We start from the raw sequence: 25,883 nt of genomic DNA on the forward strand, positions 1-25,883 counted from the left end.
GGAAGCTTCCAGAATCTCTGTGCCCTCAAGCTATTTTAAATTAGTTTAGGATACACAGAGTATTATCTACAACTATTCTAGTTTGGTACTGAATTTCGGGGTTAAGATTTTATCCCATTTCAAGAGAAACCCAAATCAATCTGTTTCCAGAAATTTCGTTCACAAACCAATTCAATTAAATTCCATATCACAAACCCAGAAGAATGTCAGTATTGGGACTAAAGCATTTCAAGACTACATGGCTACATCAGCTTACAGTCATAAACCCAATCTTTTCGACTACACACACTTACAATTACAACAACGGGAATGTACTCGTCACCAAACTCAAACCAAAACCACACCAATTATTGCAAAAATTCGTCCATTACGAATCATAAGGCAGTACACTATTAACCTTGTTCAATAAATCGAGTCCTACAAAAAACAAAGCAACCCAAGAAAAGTTTGCAACAACAATGTAATGAAACACCAAGTCACAACATAAAATTATTGAACAAATTATGTAGCAAAAACGTAAAATAATGTAACCATGTGACTATAATGCAAAAAGACGAACCTGATTATCCCATGAAGTTGCAATAAGATGATTAGCCTTGGGACTAAAATGAAGGGTTGACACAGAATCAGTTGGTGGTTGAGGCACCTGGAGTTCATAATTTAACCACAATTTTCACATTATTTTTTTTACCCAAAAACTATTGTAATTCAGTATTTCAACAATCAAGATCATGAAGACAAAAAAATGAAAATTACCTCATATGACTTAGTTGGATTTGTATTTTGACCCAAATTCGTAAGAGATGTAAAATTCGACATTAGAGCTGAAGAAATAAACAATTGAACAAAATATCAAAGAGGGTTAGTCAAACTTAATCAAATTTACAGACAATAATAGAGACCAATTTAAAATTCCCCCAATAAATTTAAATTCTAATTGATTAGGGCTTCAATTGAAAATCACAAATCCAACCATAATGATGATGAATTTCAAACTTAATCAAATTTACAGACAATAACAGAGTAACGGTACTGCTCAATATCTAATACTTCATACTAATGAAAAAATAGAGGCGGGAAAATAAAACCAATCCCCTGCAGCAATATCATTGGTTTTTTCATTTGTTTCGGTCAAACACACACATTAGAGCAGCATTTCAGTCAAACACACACATTAGAGCAGCATTTCAGTCAAGTACACACGTAATAGTTTGTTGAACAATTTGCAAAATACCCAACAATAAAAAATGTGAAGAGAGGAGAGAGAGTACTTTTGTTAGAATGGTTCAGACATGAGAATGACGTTAATTTCTTCACTCAAAAACTCGTTCTTATCTAAATGGGTCACTCTAAATTTGCAAGAATTTGATAGCCATATAACCAAAACTCAATTAAATTGAAGAACAATAGAATAAATGTGAGAAAATTGGAATTAAAGGGGAAAAAGGGTGCCAACTAATTAATTGAGTGCTTATTTGTAGCCCAAGGAGCTTCATTGCCTTAATATCAGTAATGTTAAACTCGGCAAAGTTTGATGATATCAGTACATAAATTTGAGATATAATCATGCGCATCCAAAGACCACAAATTTCAAAAATCAATAGAAAATAAAATCCGATTAAACGGTAGAAGCTGCTAATTTAAAAAACAAAATTGGTAAAATCAAGCATCAAATTTCTCCAAAATTCGATTAACTTAGAATTCCAGATGCAAAACACCAAACTCAAAGAACGACACCCAGATCAAAATTAATGGTGTAATAAATACCTAATCATCAAACTGGTTTGTAGGAACCTTAAATTTGGGATTCTGCTCCACAAATGGTGGTGGTCTTTGATAAAGAACTGATGCAACTCGAATCAAGATCCCAACAGTTAGACCCCATATCACATACTCTTTGTAACTGTTTCAAAAGAAGCAGGTTACATTGTGTAAAACCCAAACATTATGCCCTATTAACCATAGAAATAAAAAATCAACTATCGCACAATACCACAATATGTTTCTGCTGAAGCTTCCGCGTTGAGCAAGGCAACAAATTCTCAAGCTCCCAGAATCATCCTTCAACTTTGACCTGCAAAAAATTCAACCAAATTCTTTGAGAACAAATTTTAAAAAAAAACCAAACCCAAATTCAAATCAAAACAAATTAAAATTATACCCGAATTTGGACTTAGCACAGACTTCATTGGTAGCCCAAAGCTTCATCCTGTAGATCTTTGGTGTGACATCTGTCTCAGTTGGAAGAGCTCTACCAGCAACTTGGTATTGATGAAACTGTATCAAATAATCGATTAATTTGTAGAAGTTTAGAGAAATTTAAACCAGAATTTTTAAGTATAAACAATACCCATTATATTTGAACACATTCGTAGAATATTAAACGATGTTTTTTACAGAAACTTTTGCGATGCAAATCAAATCCTCTACAAAAATAATCCAAAATGACAAAAAATACCCAAAAATATAATAAAAAGTTGCAATAAAAAATACAGAAAAGTAAATCAAACCTATGCAAATTAACCTATTCGTGAAATTTAAATCAACCCCACTATCAAATTCAATAAAATAGAAAACCCCAGAAATTTAGTTGAAGATTATTGCAAAATTTCGTGACTTATAATATCAAATTATCTACCAAATTGATTCTAAAAGAAATCCCTAAATAATCAGATGAAGAAATTGCAAATCGCATAGCCAATTAGAAATGAAGGAGAATAATTCCAAAATTACAAATTGGCAAATGATTGTAGTCGCAAATTGGAAAATATAAAATTGCAAATCACATAGCCAATTAGACTACCGGAGAGAAAAAGACAGAAGAAAGAGAAAAGAAAAACCTAGAGTGAAAGGGCCGACGCCGGGACGAAGATCGAGGGCGATGGCGCCCATGGCAGTGCCTTCACAGTGGCGGTGGCTGCGGCTGATGCAACATTTCTTCATCCGAAATTTATTAAGGCAAGAAGTGGAAGAGATAAACCACCAAAGAGAGAAGGTGTAAGAAACGGTGAAGCACCACCAGCGTGCACCGGGCCAGGGGCAGGAGCAGAAAAGTTCTCACTACTGGTAGAGATAGCTGGAATCGGCGATGGGGTATAATGAGAGTGATGATGACCTTTGGTGGCGGAAACCACCACGATTATGGCAAAAAGAATGAAGGCAGCGCCGGTTGTTTCCTTTCTCTCTCCTCTGCGCGTTTTCAATTTCTCTAATTAGGGTTTTCGGTTGGTGGTGAATTGGGAAATTAGGCTTCAGAGGGGACACGAATGTGAAGGTACGGGGGTATTATCGTATATTTCTAGGTGGACACGAAAAGTTAAGTTACTGAAAAGCCCTCAGGAGTTGGCTTATATAATAGAGATAAACAATATAATTCATGCGGAAAAACCATAAAGCCAGGAATCCAAATTAATTGCCACATAGTCAATTAGCATAATTAGGATACATACAATGTGATGCGTGCCTTCCCTAGCTTCTCCCGAACCGAACAAGAACAAGTTTAGGACTCCAAATGTCGCCCCTCCGTAGATAGTCCACAACACGTTCGGATCTGCCTCAGAATCAATTAACTAGAATATTATCTAAGGTTTTATGTGCACTCGGGAAACTTATTATAATATTAGGCAAGTATTAAATTCTCTCTTGAATCTAATAATGTAGAATAGTATATTGAATTGCATTATAAATTGTGATCATGAACCACATATTTATAGGGTGGAAATAACGGAGTTTGAATTCTACTAGGAATCGAATAACTAAATCCATTAGGATTCTAATTAAATAATATCATTAGAATTTTAGGTTTAATCAAATACCTAAGTATTTCAGATTTAACTAAAATATCCAATTTGAGTAGAATTAGGAAAACACGATTACTTGACAACGAAGTAATCCTAACCGGCCAAGGCTTGGCCGTGTAGCACACACAACCCGTAGCCCCGCAGCACGCAAGCCCACGAGTGGCGCTGCTGCTCGCTTGGTTGACCTAAGGGCGCTGGCAGCAAGCACGCGACCCATTTGGGTGCTGCTTTGCTTGGCCTGCTTTGCGCAGCCCCTTTGCCTCGCTGCTCCTGCGCGCGGGCTTGCTGGGCGCTGGCCCTGGCTTTGCGCTGGGCCTTGTGTCTCGCATGCTTGTTCGTCGATCGTTCATACGTCGCGCTTCCGATTCGTTTTCCGATTCCGGAATTCATTTACGATTCGAACAAATTTTTAATATTTCCGATTCCGGAATTTATTTTCGATTCGAACAAATATTTAATATTTCCGTTTCCGGAATTTATTTCTGATTCCGAAAATATTTCCGATTCCGGTAATATTTCCGTGTCCGGCAATATTTCCGATTCCGGCAATATTTCTATTTTCGATAATATTTTCCGATACGTACCATGTTTCCGTTTCCGGCAACATCTACGACTTGGATAATATTTATATTTCCGTGATGATCCATATTTCCGTTTCCGGCAATATCATCATTTCCGGAGCATTCTATATTTTGCCTTTTGTTAATTTCAGCTCCCATTGGAACCGAGATCCGTTGTTTCCGAATGTTCATAAACAGAGTATTTAATTCACTTAAATACTTGATCCCTTCACGTATTATTTGTGTGACCCTACGGGTTCAGTCAAGAGTAAGTTGTGGATTAATATCATTAATTCCACTTGAACTGAAGCGGCCTCTAGCTAAGCATAAAACTCACTTGATCTCAATGAATTATTAACTTGTTTAATCAATTAATACTGAATCGCATTTATTAGACTTAGCATTGAATGCATACTTGGACCAAGGGCATTATTTTCTTCAGTCTCCCACTTGCCCTTAGGGACAAGTGTGCATTGCCTAATTCCTTTGTCGCTTGATGCTTGCTCATGAACATAAGGTAAAAGTAAACAGATCAAATAAACAGATAATCATAGCCTATGATTCATCTGAGCACAGCCATGCATTTTTCAGTTTCTAGCTCTCCGAGTGGCCTTGTACAACTTTCAACATCTCATCCCGATTTATGGGAGGACAATCCCAATCTTGTGATCTTGAGGTTAGACTTCGTTTGATAGGTGATTACCTGAGCGTTGCCGTTATAGTCTCCTTTTACGGTGCGACGCTTGACAACGTCAAAGTAACCAGTTCTCAAACATGTAATCTCAAATCACTCAGGTATTGAGGATTGGTGTTTAATAATGTAATGAAATTTACTTATGACAGATTTTCATCTCTTACATTAAAGTTTCATAGGTTTGTCCGATACTAATCTTTTCAAGTAAGTATCTATGCAAATGATTGCTACATTTCCATGTCCACATAGTTCAAGAAACGGAACTACTAGTCATCTTGCACTCTAGTCCTCTAGCGTTTTCTATGCGTCCACCTTTATAGAAAATTCTGACTAGGGACCATTTTCAACTTTTGACATTCGAGTTCACTTGATAGAAATTTCTTAGTCACAGGACTGGTCTTGACAGTCTATCTTGAATATATCGTCAAATTTGAAAGGACTCATCATTTAATAAACCACAAAATTAAATGGAAAATAAAATTTTATTCATTCATATGAATGGTTAACCAAAACGTTTTACAAAGTATTAAACTCTAAAATTTTAAAACATTTATTAAGGACATCAAAGCCATTCTCCAACATGCTTGATTCCCATAGCTGCAGCGTGCGAGTTGTGCTTCACTTGCGGCAGAGGTTTAGTTAATGGATCTGAGATATTGTCGTCAGTTCCAATCTTGCTTGTAACACCCTGATAATTCCTTATATTTATAATTCCTATTTCCGACTAATATAAAAGAATTATCAAGATATTACCGCCACCGTGATAACGGCTAAGGGTATTTACCAGAATTACGCAGCGGAATTAACTTACTTTCAAAACACATTAAATAGTGAATTATCATTTAACAAACTGGAACCATCAAGGCCCAAACCATAGTAGTAAATATTTCAAAATAGTGATAATAGTAGTCATGACTATAAATCATAAATAAAGTTTATAAATGCGAAAGATGAAATAGTCTCTCATCACTATTCCCATGATAACTTCTCCCACAAGTTATCTCTACCAACCTGCACTAGTAGAAAAAACCCCTGTTGCACCCCCTTGTTGCAGCGTACATGTATTAATACACTTCAAGAACCAGTCGGTCAACGCGGGTCAAACCATTTAAAGGGTTGTTGCAGCGTACAATTTAATTGTTCCCTGCAAAAAAGTTTGTTGCAACGTACATTTTAAAAGCCCCTTGCAATAACCCCTTTTGTTGCAGCGTACAATTTAAAAGCCCCCTGCAATAACCGGAAAAAAAAATTTCAAAACAAATTAAGCCGCATCTCAAATTTTCATTTCTCGCGGTCCTTTCTTCTTCCCTTACCTTTCCCTGCGTCGTCCCCTAAAGACAAAACCTAAGCCGCGTCCCTCAAAATTTCGAACACTCTTTCTCTTCGTTCCTCTGCATCGCCGGCCACCACCTCCTTCATGCCGACGCTGCTGGTGCGGTGGTTGCGATGGTTATTGCGTTGTTGTGGTTGATGGTGTTGTCCTGCCTCCGTGCTCGGCTTTCCTCTGCTTGTCGCCGCCAATAATGGTGGCCTACCAACACAACATCATTTGTAACTAATTGGTAAATTGATTTCAATTTTTCCCTCAATTGTTTTAATAAGTTCTTGATTTAAAATCCCAAAACCCTAACTAATCGATTCAATGTTCTTTTCCCCCTTGCTTGCGCCGCCCGTTCTGGTTGTTGGGTGACTACTAGCTAGCGCCGCCCAATTAGGGCGGGGGATTAGATCTTGCAAGAAAGGCTTCGTCGGAGATTCCAATTTTATGCCCGCCAGGGAACTCGGGGTCGCCTCTCTCTTCGTTTGAGCCGCCGCTACCGCCTTCTTTGCCGCCCTTAACGCCTCCGGCATCCACAGTGTGAGTTTGTTTATCTCGTTTCTTTCTTTTTGGAGTAAAATGTTGGATTTTTAGGTCAAATTTCATCAATTTGGGAATTCAGAAATTGTTTTTAGTGAAAAATTGATAGTTTGCCAATTGGGTTTTTGATTTACATTGAGAATGATGATTTGGGTTGATTAATTGAAGGGTTTTAGTTTATTGTTTCAGCTATTTTTAATTTATTCTTATTAATTTTGTATTCAGGTTTAGTATGCTTGTTGATTGTTGTTTTTGGAAGAATTTGAATGCAAAGTTGTGAGATTTTTGTATTTAGTTTGTTGCATTGTCAACTTAGTTCTCATAGCTCAAGTGATCAACCCAATTACATATGCAAATTCCTGATTACGAACCCCCTTTTTTCTGTTCTGGACTCCCTTTTGAACCTAGATGAATTGTTCCTTTAACGAACCCTATCAAAGGGTAGTTGTTGTATGGAGAATTTTGAAGTGATTTAATTATAGAAGAATTGATGAAGTATTTAGGCTTGGAGCAGTTAAATCCTGGTGTTCTATACCCTTAATTAGCCAAAAGGTTTTGAGTCTTTGAACCTTACCAGTGACAAAAAGTTCAGCAAGGATACCATTCTCATTGTTTGGTCTCCCAGAGTCCTAATTAAAGTGTAACTCTTGAAATTTGAAATTTCGTGAGCTTTCTTCTTGCGTAGTCAAGAAAATTTTATTCTATTTTTCAGTGTCGTGATTAATAAAGTACGGAGTACCTTCTAATTCTACTACCTCAATTTGGGGGGAGGGGAAGAAGTTGAATGTGTTTCTAGCCGGCTATACTTTGCATCTTTTTAGTTTTATGTGTTTCTAGACATTTAGTTGATTTGAAAAATAAACTCATTAGTGGGGCTGAGTTAAAGTCACTTCGTAGTTCGTACTTTATTAAGAGTTGTGACCAGCTTCAATAACGAGCAATTGTCCCCATTGCAGCTGATTGTAGCTGTATGGTGTGAGCTGATTCAATTTGTCTATATCTATCTCCGTATGTTTATAACTTTAGAAACAGTGGAAGTTTTGCTTACATTGGTTCTATAGGATAACAGATAACTGGTTACCAAATGATATAAAAGGGAAATTGATTGTACACCAATGTAACAGTAAATGTTTGTAGTGATGGATGATTCCCTAATGGGAAATACCAAATACTCTAATTTTGTTGTCATGTACATCTTACTAATTGGAAATACTCTGATTTTGCTGTCATGTAATTGTACATCTTAGTAATGAGAAATACTTTGATTTTCGCAGGTATCTAACAGAACAGTCTCTTGCTCGTTATTGATTAAGTGTAACGATAAAGAACGGAGGTAGCACAATAGTTTAAGAACTTTAAAGAACGAAGCAACATGATTAAGTGTTCTTCCGGTTGCATCATGTGCGTATGCTATAGAAGCAAGTGATATAAACTAATGATGGTATGCTCTAACTCAACTCCTGTATTATCTCGGATCCTTCCATTAGGTTGTCATGTCATGTCATATATCTGAAGTAGGGTGGCTATCTATCTGAATATTGCTACAATGTACAGTTTGTAGTTTGCACACAGTGTAAAAGCTGCTTCTTCTGTTAAAGCATCCGATTACGCATATGCTTCTTATGTGGTTTTGACTGTTGGATAGATTTGGAGGATAAGCCTTGCACTTTAATTACTTTGCTGGATAGATTTGGAGGATATGCTTCTTAATCCTTCTGCGTTGGAACTTATACAATCTAAATATATCTTGTTACTTCATGAGTTCTGTTAAATTTTGAATCATAAAAACCTTCAAATTTTGGAATAAATAGTGCTGCCAAGGTCGTGATATTCACAAGCTGGTACATAGCTAATACACGCTTGCCTACCAATTTACTTTGATCTTGGTGTCTCATCTCCCCAATTTTTGTGCTGCATGTATTCAACCGGATTAGGTGTTACGAGAGGTTCTGATTTGATCCATGAATTCTACTCTAGAGAGGTTGCAAATCCTTTCCATGTACCAGTGGACACTACATTCAGAAATGGAGAGGCAACCATAAAAGCCTTTGTCTCTGTTAATTTATCTCTTGGAGACCAGTCACTTGCTGCTCAATTTCAGGAAATTCCTACAGAACTTCGAATGTCAGAAGCAGAGAGGGTTGAATGTAGGCACTTAACCCTAGTTCTCTTGATTAATTAACCCTGCTAAATTTGAAAAATACTCCAGTAGTCTTGTGGGTCCTATATTTTAAGCTCTTAATTGCTTCTTGCAGGTTAGATTGTTGCATCTACATGGGTCTTATCAACTTGATCAACTCATCATGTGTGAGGTAGGACTTTGGTCTGTTTCTCCTCTCTAATATCAGGCCCACTGATCTTATTAATGTTCTCTTATGCTGCTGTAGTGCTTTCCTCAGTTAATTCTTTGGCTCAATGTCTCTATAGTCTTCCTTAATTGTGTTCACTCGATTCAAACTCTTTTTTTTTACTATTGTTGTTATAGCAATATCTATTATTTGAGATTCATGGCTTGCTGGAAGGACTGATTCATATGATTAGTTTTAAGTTTCCAAGACTCAATCCAATCTATTTATGCACATTTGAGACTTGTTTGGTCGTTATAGGTCATATTTAGGCTAAATTAAGGCATTTTCGCTCCCCACTTTGAACTAAAGAACCTAAGGACTCATTTTAAGCATTTTACATGATTAATATGATTAGTTTTAGTTAAAATACTCATTCCAATCTATCTTTGCACTTTTAAGGCTCATTAGGTCGTTATAGGTCATATTTAGGCTAAAATGACATTTTCGCTCCCAACTTTGAACTAACGAACCTAAAAACTCATTTAAAACTTTAATTAATGATTCATATCATTAGTTTTAACTTTCCAAGACTTAATCCAATCTATTTATGCACATTCGAGACTTCTTTGGCCGTTATAGGTCATATTTAGGCTAAAATGACATTTTCGCTCCCAACTTTGAACTAACGAAATTAAGAACTCATTTCAAACTTATTAAATGATTCAAATGAATATTTTTAACTTTTTAAGACTCAATCCGATCTATTTATGCACATTTGAGACTTGTTTGGTCGTTATAGGTCGTATTTAGGCTAAAATATGGCATTTTCGCTCCAAACTTTGAACTAAAGAACCTAAGGACTCATTTTAAGCATTTTACATGATTAATATGATTAGTTTTAAGGTTAAAATACTCATTCCAATATGTCTTTGCACTTTTAAGGCTCATTAGGCCGTTATAGGTCATATTTAGGGTAAAATGACATTTTCGCTCCCAACTTTGAACTAACGAACCTAAAAACTCATTTCAAACTTTAATACATGACATTCTTGGTGTTGGGGTCTGTTTATTAGAAAAGATTAATATGCATAGTTTTAACTTTCTTAAACTAATATGCATAGTTTTAATATGCATAGGTTTAACTTTCTTAAACTAATTCAAATCTATTTATGCACATTTAAGGCTCATTAGATCGCTATTAGGTCATATTTAGAGCTTAAATGACATTTACGCTCCCAACTTTGAACTAAAGAACCTAAGAACTCATTTTATTCTTATTACATGATTAATATACATAGTATTAACTTTCTAAAACACATTCCAAACTATTTATGCACATTTAAGGCTCATTGGATCGTTATAGGTCATATTTAGAGCTAAAATGACATTTACGCTCCCAACTTTGAACTAAAAAAGCTAAGGACTCATTTGATTCTTATTAAATGATTAATATGCATATTTTTAACTTTCTAAAACTCATTCCAATCTATGTATGCACATTTAAGGCTCATTGGGTCGTTATTGGTCATATTTAGAGCTAGAATGACATTTCCGCTCCCAACTTTGAACTAAAGAACCTAAGGACTCATTTGATTCTTATAAAATGATTAATATGCATTGTTTAACTTTCTAAAAATCATTCTAATCTGTGTATGCACATTTAAGGCTCATTGGGTCGTTATAGGTCATATTTAGAGCAAAAATGATATTTACGCTCCCAACTTTGAACTAAAGAACCTATGGACTCATTTTATTCTTATTACATGATTAATATGCATAGTTTGAACTTTATTAAACTCATTCCAATATATTTATGCACATTTAAGGGTCATTGGATCGTTATAGGCCATATTTAGGCTAAAATGACATTTTCCTTACTCTTGACTCGTATTCTAGACTATTAGGACATTGTCATTAGTTGCTTGAATGTTAAAATGTGATATTTAATTTGCATTTAATCTGATGCTTAATTGATTTTTTTTTTTTGTAAAGGTCTATAACTCTGAGGAATGCGCCTTATGCTAGTGAGGAAATTGATGTGGTTCGTGATCAATGGGCTACTTTTTTACCAGCAAATATTTATTATTGGCATGAGCGCGCTTGATCGAGTTGGTTTAGATGTTATAGAACAATCTTTTATATTAAAATGTATGCGTACGTTGAAATTGGAACATATATTTAAATGTATGTGCACTTTGGTTTCATGTATACAAAACAACAATTATTGTTTTTATATTTGTTATACAGGTTGCGATATTCTATTATTGTTGTGACAGGTTTCTATATTTGGTGCAAGGCACTCTAGGTATCCCTAAACAAAATTAAAATTTTCCCGCCAAAAGTGCTTTGTTGCAGCGTACATATATATGTGTACGCTGCAACAAGGGTGTAAAATTTGGCAAAATTTCAGACTTGTTGCAGCGTACAAATAAATGTACCCTGCAAAAAGTGGAGTTTTTTGCAGCGTACACGACTATGTACGCTGCAACAAGTCAAAAATTTTGCCAATTTTTTGACACTTGTTGCAGCGTACATATATATGTACACTGCAAAAAACCACTTTTTGCAGCGAACATTGTACGCTGCAACAAGTTCAGACTTGTTGCAGGCCCCCAGTTGCAGCATACGATGTACGCTGCAATAGGGGTCTAAAAGCCCGCTGCAAAAAGGGTTTTTTCTACTAGTGCTGCTTATTGAAATCTACTCCCCAACAATGCAAGTGCAATGATTGATCATCATAGGGTCATTAAGGCAAAGGCCATGACCGAAAGACATGAAGCACGAAGTCAGCAAAAGCCGAGTACGAACAAGCTAGAATAACATGAAGGAAATAATGCCCTTGGTCCAAGTATGCATTTAATGATAAGTCTAATAAATGCGGTTCAGTATTAACTAACAAGTTAATAATTCAGTGAGATCAAGTGAGCTGAATGCCTAGCTAGAGGCCGCTTCAGTTCAAGTGGAATTAATGATATTAATCCACAGCTTACTCTTGAATGAACCCGTAGGGTCACACAAATAGTACGTAAACGGATCAAGTATTTAATGGCATTAAATACTCCATCTATGGATATTCAGAATCGACGGATCTTGGTTTCAGTGGGAGCTGAGATCGTCAAAGGCAAGAAATGAATACTCCGGAAACGATGATATTGCCGGAAACGGAAATATGGATCGTATCGGAAATATAAATATTATCCAAGTCGTAGATGTTGCCAGAAACGGAAACATGGTATGTATCGGAAAATATTATCGGAAATGGAAATATTGCCGGAATCTGAAATATTGCCGGAAACGGAAATATTGTCGGAATCGGAAATATTATCGGAATCGGAAATTAATTCCGGAATCGGAAACATTAAATATTGTTCGTATCGGAAATGAATTTCGGAATCGGAAAATTAATCGGAAGCGCATCGTACGAATTAGCATCGGACGAGGCTTGCTAGACGAAGGCCCATCACGAAGCCAGGCCCGCGTCCAGCAAGCCAAGCGCCCAACACAACGCAGCTAAGGCCACGCCAGGCCCAGCAAGGCCAAGGCGCGTGCGCGCGGGCTGATGCTCGTGGGCTGCGAGCTGCGCCTGCTCGTGTGGGCCGGAAGGCCTGCGTGGGCTGTGCGGTACGCTCGTGGTCGTGCAACGTTTGTGTTCGATACGAACCCTAAATCTGATGAAATTCGTTCATTGATTAAATCCTAATCCTAATAAAGTTAGAATTAGTTTAAAAGAGTTTTAATGAAATTCTAATTAAACTAATTAGTATCCTAATAGGATTCTAAATCTCTTTCCTTAGCCTCTATAAATATGTGGCCTGGGTTCACAATTTAGGCACGAGAATTCAGGTATCAAAGGTAAGATTTTCAAGCAAAAATCAGCCAAACACTTGCCCCTATCAGCCGAAAATTCTAAGTACCTTAAGGGCGATTCTAGTTGGTCAATCTTGAGGCGGATCCGGACGTGCTGTGGACTATCTACGGAGGGACGACACTTGGAGTCCTAAAGACTTGTTCTTGTTCGGTTCGGGCGCAGCTAGGGAGGGCACGCTACAAAGTGTATGCATCTGAATTATGCGAACCGATTATGTGTAAATAATATGTTTCCTGGCATTAAGGTTTTTCCGCATGATTTATGTTTTTCATATGTATCATAACCTAACATAACATTCTATCCTAACATGCTTCACTCGAACAACAAAGATAATACACATGCAAAAACCATTCAAGTAAACCAATTAACCAAAAAGATATACTCAAGATTTGACACGACTCTTAACTCATTGATTAATAAGAATTAGCTTCAAACGGGTGAAATATAATAACAAAACTACTGAGGGAATAACAAAACCACTGAGGGAACTGAGGGTGTTGGGAACCCACCAAACACCAAATAATATAGAGTCGGGCTTTCTACCGACAGTCGGACGATACCGACGAAATTCCTGCCCGTTTAATAAGAGAATAACCAAAAGAATGAAACAACGTCTTGTATCATTCAAGGAGTACGAGTTTCTCCGACACGACTCCCCCCATTGTTCATACTCAAGGTATATGCGTTCCAAGAGTTTTGAAGCTCATTCGGGTTACACTTTACGTTATTTAGTATGTTAAATTCAAGACTCAACCCAAAGACATAACTCACAAGTAATTCAATAATTACACACATGAAAATTTAAACAATGACACTTCATTTTAATCCTTTAGGACTTGTGATCAAACATAGGACTCAAGTGAATTTATTCCATAGTTCCATCTCAAAACACCGTTGAGACGACCCACATTGTCCTTTCTAACATGCGGGATGTGCCCTTAGCACGAATAGTCCTTAGTTCAATTCACACAAACTCTTTAAATGTATTCTACACTTGCGGTAGAATAAACGATGCACTGAGGCAATATAATAAAAAATGCACGGAGGCAATATTCAATAGGCTCATTGTATGTTAGACATCCCGTACAATAGCATAATCATAATAACTTGCATGCGAAACACTCATACATGCATACCAATTTGAACAACATGCTTGACATAATTCAATGATTATAAAAGTCCATAACATGATAGTTCAATAGAATCTATAAAGCATTAATCAATCCATAACATGCTCATTCACATAGATTCAACAACAATTCTCACATGCTTGTTCACACATCAAACATGAATTCACAACACTTAAGTTCACATGATTCACAATCAATATACTTCATCAAGTCCTCATGGGATGGGTGGTCACCCTAGTCTTGTACGTACCTGGAATACCTAAGTACGGGGGCCACTGTGCGAATCACAACTCAAGCTAGAAATCAACTCCTATAAACACAAAGGAGAAACTTAATTATTATTCATGTCTACTAAATTTCCAGCAACTATTTAAGAATCTAAAACCCTTGGTTTATTTAGAAATTAATCGTTATTTATTAATTTAATAGTCTCAAATAGTCAACTCAAGTCCTAGCATAAAAACATTGACTTTTGACCTTAAAAATCATTAAAAATCAACACTTTAAGCTTTATAATAAATCTGAAAATTTAAGTTGATTCCCATAATTTAAATCATCATTAAATTATGTGAATCAATCGCTTGAACAGTCAGAATTAAAATCCTACGAATAGGTCATTAATAAAATCATGTTTTGACCTTAAAAATTGACACTTTAATTAACCCTTAAATCTGAAAATCATAATTCTTTTGAATTAAAATCAATCTCAACGATTCAAATATGAAATATTAAAACACGGTGTTCATAACCGTTCCCATCAATTTAAATAATCCAAACAATTAAATAATCGCAATTAAATAATTAAAACAATTTAAAAACTGAAATTTGAAAAGTTAAAAGTATACTATTTGATTATCCACCAACAAAACACACACACAAAAATTGGTGTGTTGCGTGTGGGGCAGCGACGTGGGAAACAACACAACACGGCACGCAGCGCACGCACGAGGCAAGGGCGTGCGAGCAGGCGAGGGCGCTGCTGCTGGGCGCGAGGGCGAGTTAGCAGGTGTGAGGGGGTCGAAAAAGCACGAGGCTAATGCGTGACCTCGTCCCTCGTGGGTGTGACGATTCTTTTTATTCAATCAAGTGTAATTGGATTTCCTGTGAGTTTACAACCAATTGACTAGTAATATAGGAGTCGTCATTCAGTTTTTAACGAAAATGAGAAAAACTGACAAAACCCGGTTATTGTGACATAAAGGGAGTGCAATTATGTTTGACCACGACGGCCGTAGGTTCCCTTGTGATCCCTGGTGTGGGGATCTCTCAACATACACCCGCAAGGTAGAGATTGAGGGTTCGGGGGACTGTAACTACCGAGAGGATTACTTCGCTCGTCGATAACTCCAGAGGCAGGATATCCTTACTAGCCCAGCATAAATAATTGAAGGGACATGCGTTAACTATTAAACTAATCTGAGTTGATTTTAGCAATATGCAACATATAATACTAGATCGATCGCGATTATCTGATTTAAGTAGCATTAATGGACCTAGCATGATAATCCAATTTCCCGAAAATATTATATTTGTTAGGCGTGATAGAACAATCAGATTTAGTTAGTTTAACAGTTCATAAAAAGGGCGAGGAAAGCAATTAAATCATCGAGAAGGGGCACATTACGACGCACCCTTGAGAGGTGCGTCACGGTTCTCAGAAAACTAACCACTTTGACTTTGCTATTTCTCCTTTTTATTTAACGAATCTCAATTATGGGACAGGATATGTTCTGTTCGATTTATGGATCTCAATTATGCGACAGAACGCGTGAACAATTTCGCAGCGTGAGGCTTAGGCTAAGGGTTGGAGTCAATACTCAGAATATAATTGTGTGTTGTGTGTTCTATTCACGTCGAATTTGGGGCTGTATTTATAGGAAAGAGTTCGTGGAAAGATAGAATTGCAGAGTCCTAATCCACAAAGAATTAGGAAAAAACAGGTACCCAGGTAATTTCAGCGGCCAGGCCTGGGCGTCAAAGATTTCGGCGCCCAGCTCTGGGCGGTGAAAATAGGACCCATGCAATTTCAGCGCCCATGGATGGGCGTTGAAATTGATGTTTGGGCTGTTTTCTTAGTCAGATTCGGATTCCTGAAATCCGTAGTGTTTGAGACTTCGAGTCTTTTAGTGCGTATCAATTTCATGACGGAATGCGTCTGGGCCCGTTACGAACTCTAGGCTCGTTAGGATTTTAATTAATCCGTAACTCTTATTTCCGAATCATATTAGGAATAGGATTCTCGCAGTTTTCTATCTCATTTAGGATTTATGTTGGAGTGCAACACCTAATTCTGACAGGTTTCTATCTTTTATGACTTGCCACTTTTAACAGCTGCCCATTACAACAGTTACTATTTTTAGCAGGTTTCCATAAATAGCAGGTTTCGGGTGAAATGAAAAGGGGAATTAAGATTCGTTATTTTATAGGAGATGCGTTGTCAAGTGGAGATTTATGTTTTCATCATCGAACCTTTCCCTTTCGGGAATGGGGACAAAAGTAGGTGTCTACAGTTAGCCCCCACTTTGACTGAGTCTCGGGATCAGACGATGGTCAAAGTATTAGACGGAGTGCGTCACACAAGCCATGGTGTATGTGACCTGTTTTGCGAGGGTCTCACGAGCCCCCGAGTGATAACATTTTACTTAAGGGTCATCACTTGAAATGTCGACATATCCCTCACGTGTCATTGGGATTTGTCAACGGATAGTATAGAAACTTCCTCACTTTTGAAGGAAATAATGCCCTTGGTCCAAGTATGCATTCAATGATAAGTCTAATATATGCGGTTCAGTATTAATTAACAAGTTAATAATTCAGTGAGATCAAGTGAGCTGAATGCCTAGCTAGAGGCCGCTTCAGTTCAAGTGGAATTAATGATATTAATCCACAGCTTACTCTTGACTGAACCCGTAGGGTCACACAAATAGTACGTAAACGGATCAAGTATTTAATGGAATTAAATACTCCATCTATGGATATTCGGAATCGACGGATCTTGGTTTCAGTGGGAGCTGAGATCGTCACAGGCAAGAAATGAATACTCCGGAAACGATGATATTGCCGGAAACGGAAATATGGATCGTATCGGAAATATAAATATTATCCAATTCGTAGATGTTGCCGGAAACGGAAACATGGTACGTATCGGAAAATATTATCGGAAATGGAAATATTGCCGGAATCGGAAATATTGCCGGAAACGGAAATATTGTCAGAATCGGAAATATTATCGGAATCGGAAAATAATTCCGGAAACGGAAATATTAAATATTTGTTCGAAACGGAAATTGATTCCGGAATCGGAAATATTAAATATTGTTCGTATCGGAAATGAATTCCGGAATCGGGAATTTAATCGGAAGCGTATCGTACGAATTAGCATCGGACGAGGCCCGCTAGACGAAGGCCCAGCACGAAGCCAGGCCATCGCCCAGCAAGCCAACACGCACCATCGCATGCCAAGCCTCGACCAGGCCCAGCGCAAGGCCAGGCCCAGCCAAGGCCTGGGGCGCGCGCGCGAGAGCACAGCAGCAGTGGGCCGAGCGCTGTGCGCCTAGCGTGGGCCGCAAGGCTTGCGCGGGTGTACGGTGCTCGTGCAATGCTTGTGCGGGAATCCTGAATCAATCGGAATTCGAAATGTGATTAAATCCTAAAACTATTAGATAATGATTATTTAATTAGAGTCCTAGTAGGGTTATAATTAAATAAATTAGTATCCTAATAGGATTCCAAAACCTTTTCCATAACTCTATAAATAGGTGCCTAGGGTCACATATTTACATAGATGATTCAAGTATTCAAAGTGAGTTTTTGAGAGAAAAACTCAGTCACATACCTTGCCTAAAAGTGCCGAAATTTTTAGTACCTTAAGGGCGATTCTAGTTGGTCAATCTTAAGGCGGATCCGGACGTGCTGTGGACTATCTACGGAGGGACGACACTTGGAGTCCTAAAAGACTTGTTCTTGTTCGGTTCGGGCGCAGCTAGGGAAGGCACGCAACAAAGAGTATGCATCTAAACTATGTTATATGATTATGTGTAAATAATATGTATTCCTGGCTAAATGGTTTTTCCGCATGATTTATGAATTGTCATATGTATCATAACCTAACAGTGGTATCAGAGCCTCTTATTATTTTCATAATCTAAATTGCATGAACATGGTTAAATATTAAAAATTTGCAAGAATTAAAAGGGGTGATTAATTTTCGTAATTGTTAATTAATTGCAAATTGCGTTTATTTAATTATACGTACGCAGTTTTTCGGCATTTTCTTCGTTACTCATCCAAATCGAGTGATTTTTGTGTCAATTCCGCATGTAAAAGGCATTCTAAAATTTTGACAAAAATAATATTTTTCTGCCGAACCCAGAATTCTCAAATTCGAAGCCTAACTATGACTTTTCGAAAGTTTTAGTTTTTCGAATGCAAAATTTCGTAAATTTAAGATGTTAAATTAAATATTTGCGATTCTTGTTGATAAATCTTGATTTTTTGATTGAACTACTGTATATGTTTAACAAGTTTGAATGCCTAGCCTTGTTAATTATGCAATCTAATTTGTAATTATGATTAATTTGTTGAAAATTAGAATAATTTAGAATTAATTTGATTTTCATAATTAATTATAATTTAATTAGATACCTATGATTAAAAACCACCATAAAAATTGTAAATTTATGTTAAATTTTAAATTTTTATGACCTAAACTTGAATCCATGTTAATCGGAAATCAATTGAATAATAAATTTTCGATTTTTCGCCCTAAAATTATGAAATTAATATTAATTTATTAATTTGTCATTTAATTTTAAATATAAATTTTTTATTTTATGCGATTCGTTCATATAACTTGCACGCACAAAGCAATGGACGCTACGTGTTACCCTTAAGGGGTGTTGTATAGTGCGGGCATGTGACGACGAGCAAGGGAGCTCGTCGCCCATGCGGCACGAATGCAATAAGCAAGGGCATGGTGCACGAGCACAAGGCAGCAGCCATGCCTTGTGTCGTGGGCTATGAGCAATGGACGAATGGGCATGGGCGAAGGCAAGGCACGGCAGTCGCGTGTGGGCAGCAAGCGAGCTGCGCCACAACGTGCACTGCCTCGCGCAAGCGCGCGCAGCCTCGCGCGCAGCGAGCGCAAGCTCGCGTGCCACGAGTGCTGCGCCCAGCGTCGATGACGCGCGCAGCGAGCGCTGGCTCGCACCAAGCGAGCGCTAGCGAGCGCGCACAGCATGCGCTGGCGAGTGCACGAAGCGAGCGCTGGCTCGCGTGCAGCGAGCGCTAGTGAGCGAACGCAGCGAGCGATGGCTCGCGTGCATCGAGCGCTGGCGCGCGCGCAGCGAGCACCAGCTCGCGCGATGGCTTGCGAAGGGTAGAAGCAGCAGCTATGCGACGCAGCGCATGGGCTGCGCGCACATGGCCAGGGATGGCTGTGTGCGTGTGGCCCATGGGCGTGTGATGCGTGAGGTGTTTGCGTTGCGATTAGATCGTTTTGAAATTTTAATTTGAAATTTTCAGTTTACGTAATTTTAATTAATTTTATAATTAATAATTTAAATTATATTCTTGGATTTTAATTTTGAATATTGTAATTATAATAAATTTTATTTATTCTAATTATTTTACTAAAATTAAAATCATGAATTAATTTAAATACGACTGAAATTAAATTAAACTTTTTGGATTCAATTATAAATTTATATGAGCTTTAAATTTTAATTAAATTTGTATGTTTCCGGTTAGACTAGAAATACATTTTTATGTTTAAAATTAGTAAAGCATATGAATTTATCGGTTTAAGTGGGAGCCCTTTTAGTCATAAACTCTTGATTAGGTCTACAAATCCTTAAGGTTAAAACAACTTGATTAGAATTAATAAGGACTGAATAATTGGTAGATTATTGGTGCCCTTGATTAATTGCTGCAAATGTTTACGTGATGCATAATGTGTTTTACTAACCAGCTATGTGGGCCATTCATGATAATGAATGGGTGAATGGTATATATTGTATATGTACTGTTTTGCAGGTTATGAAGTGACTAGTATGGCCCAAATAGGATAGAAAATATGGTCTGCGTACCATTAATTTGAATGTAATTGGTCTAAAGTACCAAAGTTGTTTTTCAATTCAAATATGGTCTGCGTACCATCAAATAGTTGTAATTAGTTTTAATTATAGCTTATCCTATTTGAAGAAAATGGTGCCTCCCACGGAGATTTTCAAGACGGACTTTGAAGTTAAAGCTTCAAGATGAAGTCGGGCCATACTAGATCACATTTATCTTATGCATGTTTTAAGTTATTTATTGCTTTTAAATATGTCTTAAAATGCATGAGATCAAAAGCTTGATTATGTTGCATGATTAAGGATTTTAGTTCACTTAAAATCTAACCAACATAGCAAGAGCCTTAAGTTCCAAACTTAAAAATTGAGTTAAAAGGTGCCATGCCAAAATATACACTTGCTTGGATATCCTTTACATCAATCTAGTAATAGTTTTCGCTCAGCGAGGTGTTACTTATTGGTCCTAAAGGGGCAAGGTACACAAATCATTGTGAGTACATGTTAGTTTTGGTGAAACTCAATGATATAAGTAAGGAGTCCTTTTATGTCGTGGCAAAATCGATAGGTTTACCTAATAAGTTCTTAGACGTACCTATCAACCAAGAATAGTTTCTAGACTATTAGCAAAAGGCTTTTGCTTACCTAAGATGTTTTAGGATTAAGTCGACAAACTGTGCTTAGTTCTTCAATGATTTTAGGATCTTGGAATCATTTTATTCACACCTGCCGGAACACATAACTTGAATAAAATGCTTAATAAACATTGAATTATGCATGTATGCTAGAATTTAAGTTTATTAAGAGAAACTGTGAATGGTTATTTATTTGTTTATTCTTTTCAATTGTAGTTTTTAATATGGCAAACAACAATTCATTCAACATTCGATCAATTCTCGAAAAGGAGAAGTTGAACGGGAAAAACTTCCTTGACTGGCAAAGGAACTTGCAAATAGTTCTTATGCAGGAAGAAAAGGAGTATGTCCTAGAAGAGGCGATGCCCGAAGCCGCAGGCGACGGGGTCACTCAGGCAGCCCTCAATCGTTGGATTGATGCCAACAAGGATGTGAAATGTCTAATGCTCGCCACCATGAGTGCGGATCTGCAGAAAACGTTCATCAACTCAGATGCTTTCACAATCATCAGTGAGTTGAAGAACATGTTCCAAGATCTGGCTCGAGTCGAAAGATTCGAGACTCATAGGCAAATTCTTGAGACCAAGCTTAAGAAAGGCGAGCCCGTAAGTCCACATGTTCTCAAAATGATTGGACTCATTGAGAATATGAGTCGGCTGGATCAGCAATTTTCTCAGGAAATGGCTATAGACACCATCCTCCATTCTCTTCATAGCGGGTATGATCAGTTCAAACTGAACTACAGTATGAATAGTCTGGACAAAACGCTCACTGAGCTTCACGGTATGTTGAAGACCGCTGAAAAGACGCTCAAAAATGATAAGCAGGATGTGCTTATGGTGCGTGGGGGCAAGTTCAAGAAATCTGGAAAGAAGAGGAATGCTAAGAAAGGTGGCAACAAGGCCAGCCCAACTAAGCAAACTGGCGCCAAATCTGTAAAGAGGAAGGTCAGTCAACCCACTTCTGAATCCGAATGCTTCTACTGCAAGAAGAAGGGGCATTGGAAGAGAGATTGCTTGAAGCTAAAGGAAGATCAGAAGAACGGAACAGTCGTTCCATCTTCAGCTATTTTCGTTATAGACTGTATACTTGCTAATTCAACTTCTTGGGTATTAGATACAGGTTGTGGCTCACACTTATGTTCCAATCCACAGGGACTAAGAAGAAGTAGAAAGTTAAGCAAGGGTGAAGTCGACCTACGAGTGGGAAATGGAGCACGGATTGCTGCATTAGCTGTAGGAACTTACTATTTGTCGTTGCCCTCCGGGCTAGTTTTGGAACTGGAAGAATGTTTCCATGTTCCAAGTCTTACTAAAAACATCATTTCAGTTTCTTGCTTAGATGCTAAGGGATTTTCCTTTTTAATAAAAGACAATAGTTGTTCGTTTTATTTTAAAGAGATGTTTTATGGATCTGCTAGATTAGTCAATGGACTTTATTTATTAGATCACGACAAACAAGTATATAACATAAATACCAAAAAGGCCAAAAAGGATGATTCAGATCGCACCTATCTGTGGCATTGTCGATTAGGCCATATAAACTTGAAACGCTTAGAAAGACTTCAAAAGGAAGGAATTCTAGAACCATTTGACTTAGAGGATTATGGTAAATGCGAATCATGTTTACTTGGCAAAATGACAAAGCAACCTTTCTCTAAAGTTGGAGAAAGAGCAAATGAACTATTGGGTTTAATCCATACAGATGTATGTGGACCAATGAGTACAAATGCTAGAGGTGGTTTCAGCTACTTTATCACTTTCACTGATGACTTCAGTAGATATGGTTATGTCTACCTAATGAAGCATAAGTCTGAATCCTTTGACAAATTCAAGGAATTTCAGACTGAAGTAGAGAATCAATTAGGCAAGAAGATTAAGGCACTGCGGTCTGATAGAGGCGGTGAATATCTGAGCTATGAATTTGATGACCATCTGAAAGAATGTGGAATTCTATCAGAATTGACTCCTCCAGGAACACCACAATGGAACGGTGTGTCGGAACGGAGGAACAGAACCTTGCTAGACATGGTCAGGTCAATGATGGGTCAGGCCAAACTTCCATTAGAATTTTGGGGACATGCACTAAATACAACTGCACTCACTATAAATAGAGCTCCGTCTAAAGCTGTCGAAAAGACTCCATATGAATTATGGTTTGGAAAGCCTCCAAATGTGTCTTTTCTTAAGATTTGGGGATGTGAAGTATACGTCAAACGATTAATTTCAGACAAACTTCATCCAAAATCTGACAAATGTATCCTTGTGGGCTATCCAAAGGAAACAAAGGGGTATTACTTCTACAATACATCTGAGAACAAGGTGTTTGTTGCTCGAGATGGTGTCTTTTTGGAGAAAGATCACATTTCCAAAATGACAAGTGGGAGAAAAGTAGACCTCGAAGAAATTCGAGTCGAACAACAAACTCTAGAGAATGCTCAAGATGACATTCAGGATGAGACTCAGAGATCTTTAGAAGAATCTGGTGAGAATCATGGTCAATCTAGTAATGTTACCCCGCGTAGATCGCAAAGATATAGATCTCAACCGGAAAGGTACTTAGGTATTTTGACGAACGAGAGCTATGACGTTCTATTACTTGAAAGTGATGAACCTGCGACTTACAAACAAGCTATGACGAGCCCTAGCTCCAAGCAATGGCAAGAAGCCATGCAATCTGAATTAGACTCTATGTCTGAAAACCAAGTATGGGATTTGGTCGATTTGCCAGATGGCTACCAAGCCATTGGAAGCAAATGGGTTTTCAAACTGAAAAAGGACAAGGATGGGAAACTTGAAGTTTTCAAAGCTAGATTGGTTGCAAAAGGTTACAGGCAAGTCCACGGTGTGGATTACGATGAAACCTTTTCACCAGTTGCAATGCTAAAGTCTATCCGGATAATGTTAGCAATCGCTGCATATTACGATTACGAAATATGGCAGATGGATGTCAAAACTGCTTTCTTAAACGGCGTTTTAACAGAAACTGTGTTTATGACACAGCCTGAAGGTTTTGAGGATCCAAAGAATGCTAAAAAGGTATGCAAGCTAAAGAAGTCAATCTACGGATTGAAGCAGGCATCCAGGAGCTGGAATATACGTTTTGATGAAGCAGTCAGTGACTTTGGTTTCATCAAGAACACAGACGATTCTTGTGTATACAAGAAGGTCAGTGGGAGCAAAATTGCTTTCCTGGTATTATATGTCGACGACATATTACTTGTCGGAAATGACATTCCTATGTTGAACTTTGTCAAGATTTGGCTTGGGAAATGTTTTTCGATGAAAGATCTAGGAGAAGCACAGTACATATTGGGCATCAAGATTTACAGAGATAGATCTAAAAAGATGATTGGACTTAGTCAAAGCACTTATATCAATAAGGTGCTTGATAGGTTCAAGATGGCGGACTCCAAGCGAGGCTACCTACCCATGTCTCATGGAATGACTCTAAGCAAGACTCAGTGCCCAAAAACACTTGATGAGCGTAGACGAATGAATGGGATTCCATATGCATCATTGGTTGGTTCAATAATGTATGCTATGATATGTACACGCCCGGATGTTGCGTATGCACTCAGTGCTACGAGCAGATACCAGTCAGACCCAGGAGAGGCGCATTGGACTGCTGCCAAGAATATTCTGAAGTACCTGAAAAGGCACAAAGATGACTTCCTGGTCTATGGTGGAGATGATGAATTAATTGTTAAAGGCTATACGGACGCAAGTTTCCAAACCGACAAAGATGATTTCAGATCACAGTCTGGGTTTGTCTTCTGCCTCAACGGAGGAGCAGTAAGCTGGAAAAGTGATAAGCAAAGCACCATTGCGGATTCTACAACTGAAGCGGAGTACATTGCTGCACATGAAGCAGCAAAGGAAGCTATATGGCTAAGGAAGTTCATAGGTGAACTTGGTGTAGTCCCCTCCATTAAAGGACCAATAGCCCTGTATTGTGATAATAACGGAGCTATTGCACAGGCAAAGGAGCCTAGACACCACCAGAGAGTCAAGCATGTATTTCGTAGATTTCACCTTCTACGAGAGTTCGTTGAAAGAAAAGAAGTCGAGATAAGCAAAATTGGAACTGATGACAACATATCAGATCCATTGACTAAACCTCTGCCGCAGGCGAAGCACAACTCGCACACTGCAGCTATGGGAATCAAGTATATTGGAGAATGGCTTTGATGTCTCTGTTTAATGTTTTAAAGTTTTAGAGTTTAAATCTTTGTAAAACATTATTGGTTAATCATTCACAATAAATGAAGAGAATTCATTTTTCCATTTAATTTGTGGTTTATTAAATGATGAGTCCCTTCAATTTGACGATATATTCAAGATAGACTGTCAGGACCAGTCCTGTGACTAAGAAATGTCTATCAAGTGAACTTGAATGTCAAAGGTTGAAAATGGTCCCTAGTCGGAGTTTTCTATAAAATTGGACGCATAGAAAATGTTAGACGACTAGAATGCAAGATGACTAGTAGTTCTGTTTCTTGAACTATGTGGACATGGCAATGTCATAATCATTTGCATAGATACTTACTTTGGGAAGACTAGTATCGGACAAGACCTATGAAACCTTACTGTATGAGATGAAAATCTGTCATAAGTAAATTTCATTAAAATTATTAGACACTAAATCCTCAATACCTGAGTGATTTGAGATTACTTGTTTGAGAACTGGTTACTTTGACGTTGACCAACCGTCGCACCGTAAAAGGAGCCTATAAAGGCAACGCTCAGGTAATCACCTATCAAACGAAGTCTAATCTCAAGATCGCAAGATTGGGATTGTCCTCCCATAAATCGGGATGAGATGCTTAAAAGTTGTACAAGGCCACTCGAAGAGCTAGAAACTGTGAAATGCATGGCCGTGCTCGGATGAATCATAGGCTATGATTATCTGTTTATTTGATCAGTTGAACTCTGAAACCGAGAAACACCTCTGGACATAATAAGGATGACAACTCTTACCTT

This window comes from Spinacia oleracea, chromosome 5 (assembly GCF_020520425.1).
Source record: "Spinacia oleracea cultivar Varoflay chromosome 5, BTI_SOV_V1, whole genome shotgun sequence".
Classification (NCBI taxonomy): Eukaryota; Viridiplantae; Streptophyta; class Magnoliopsida; order Caryophyllales; family Amaranthaceae; genus Spinacia; species Spinacia oleracea.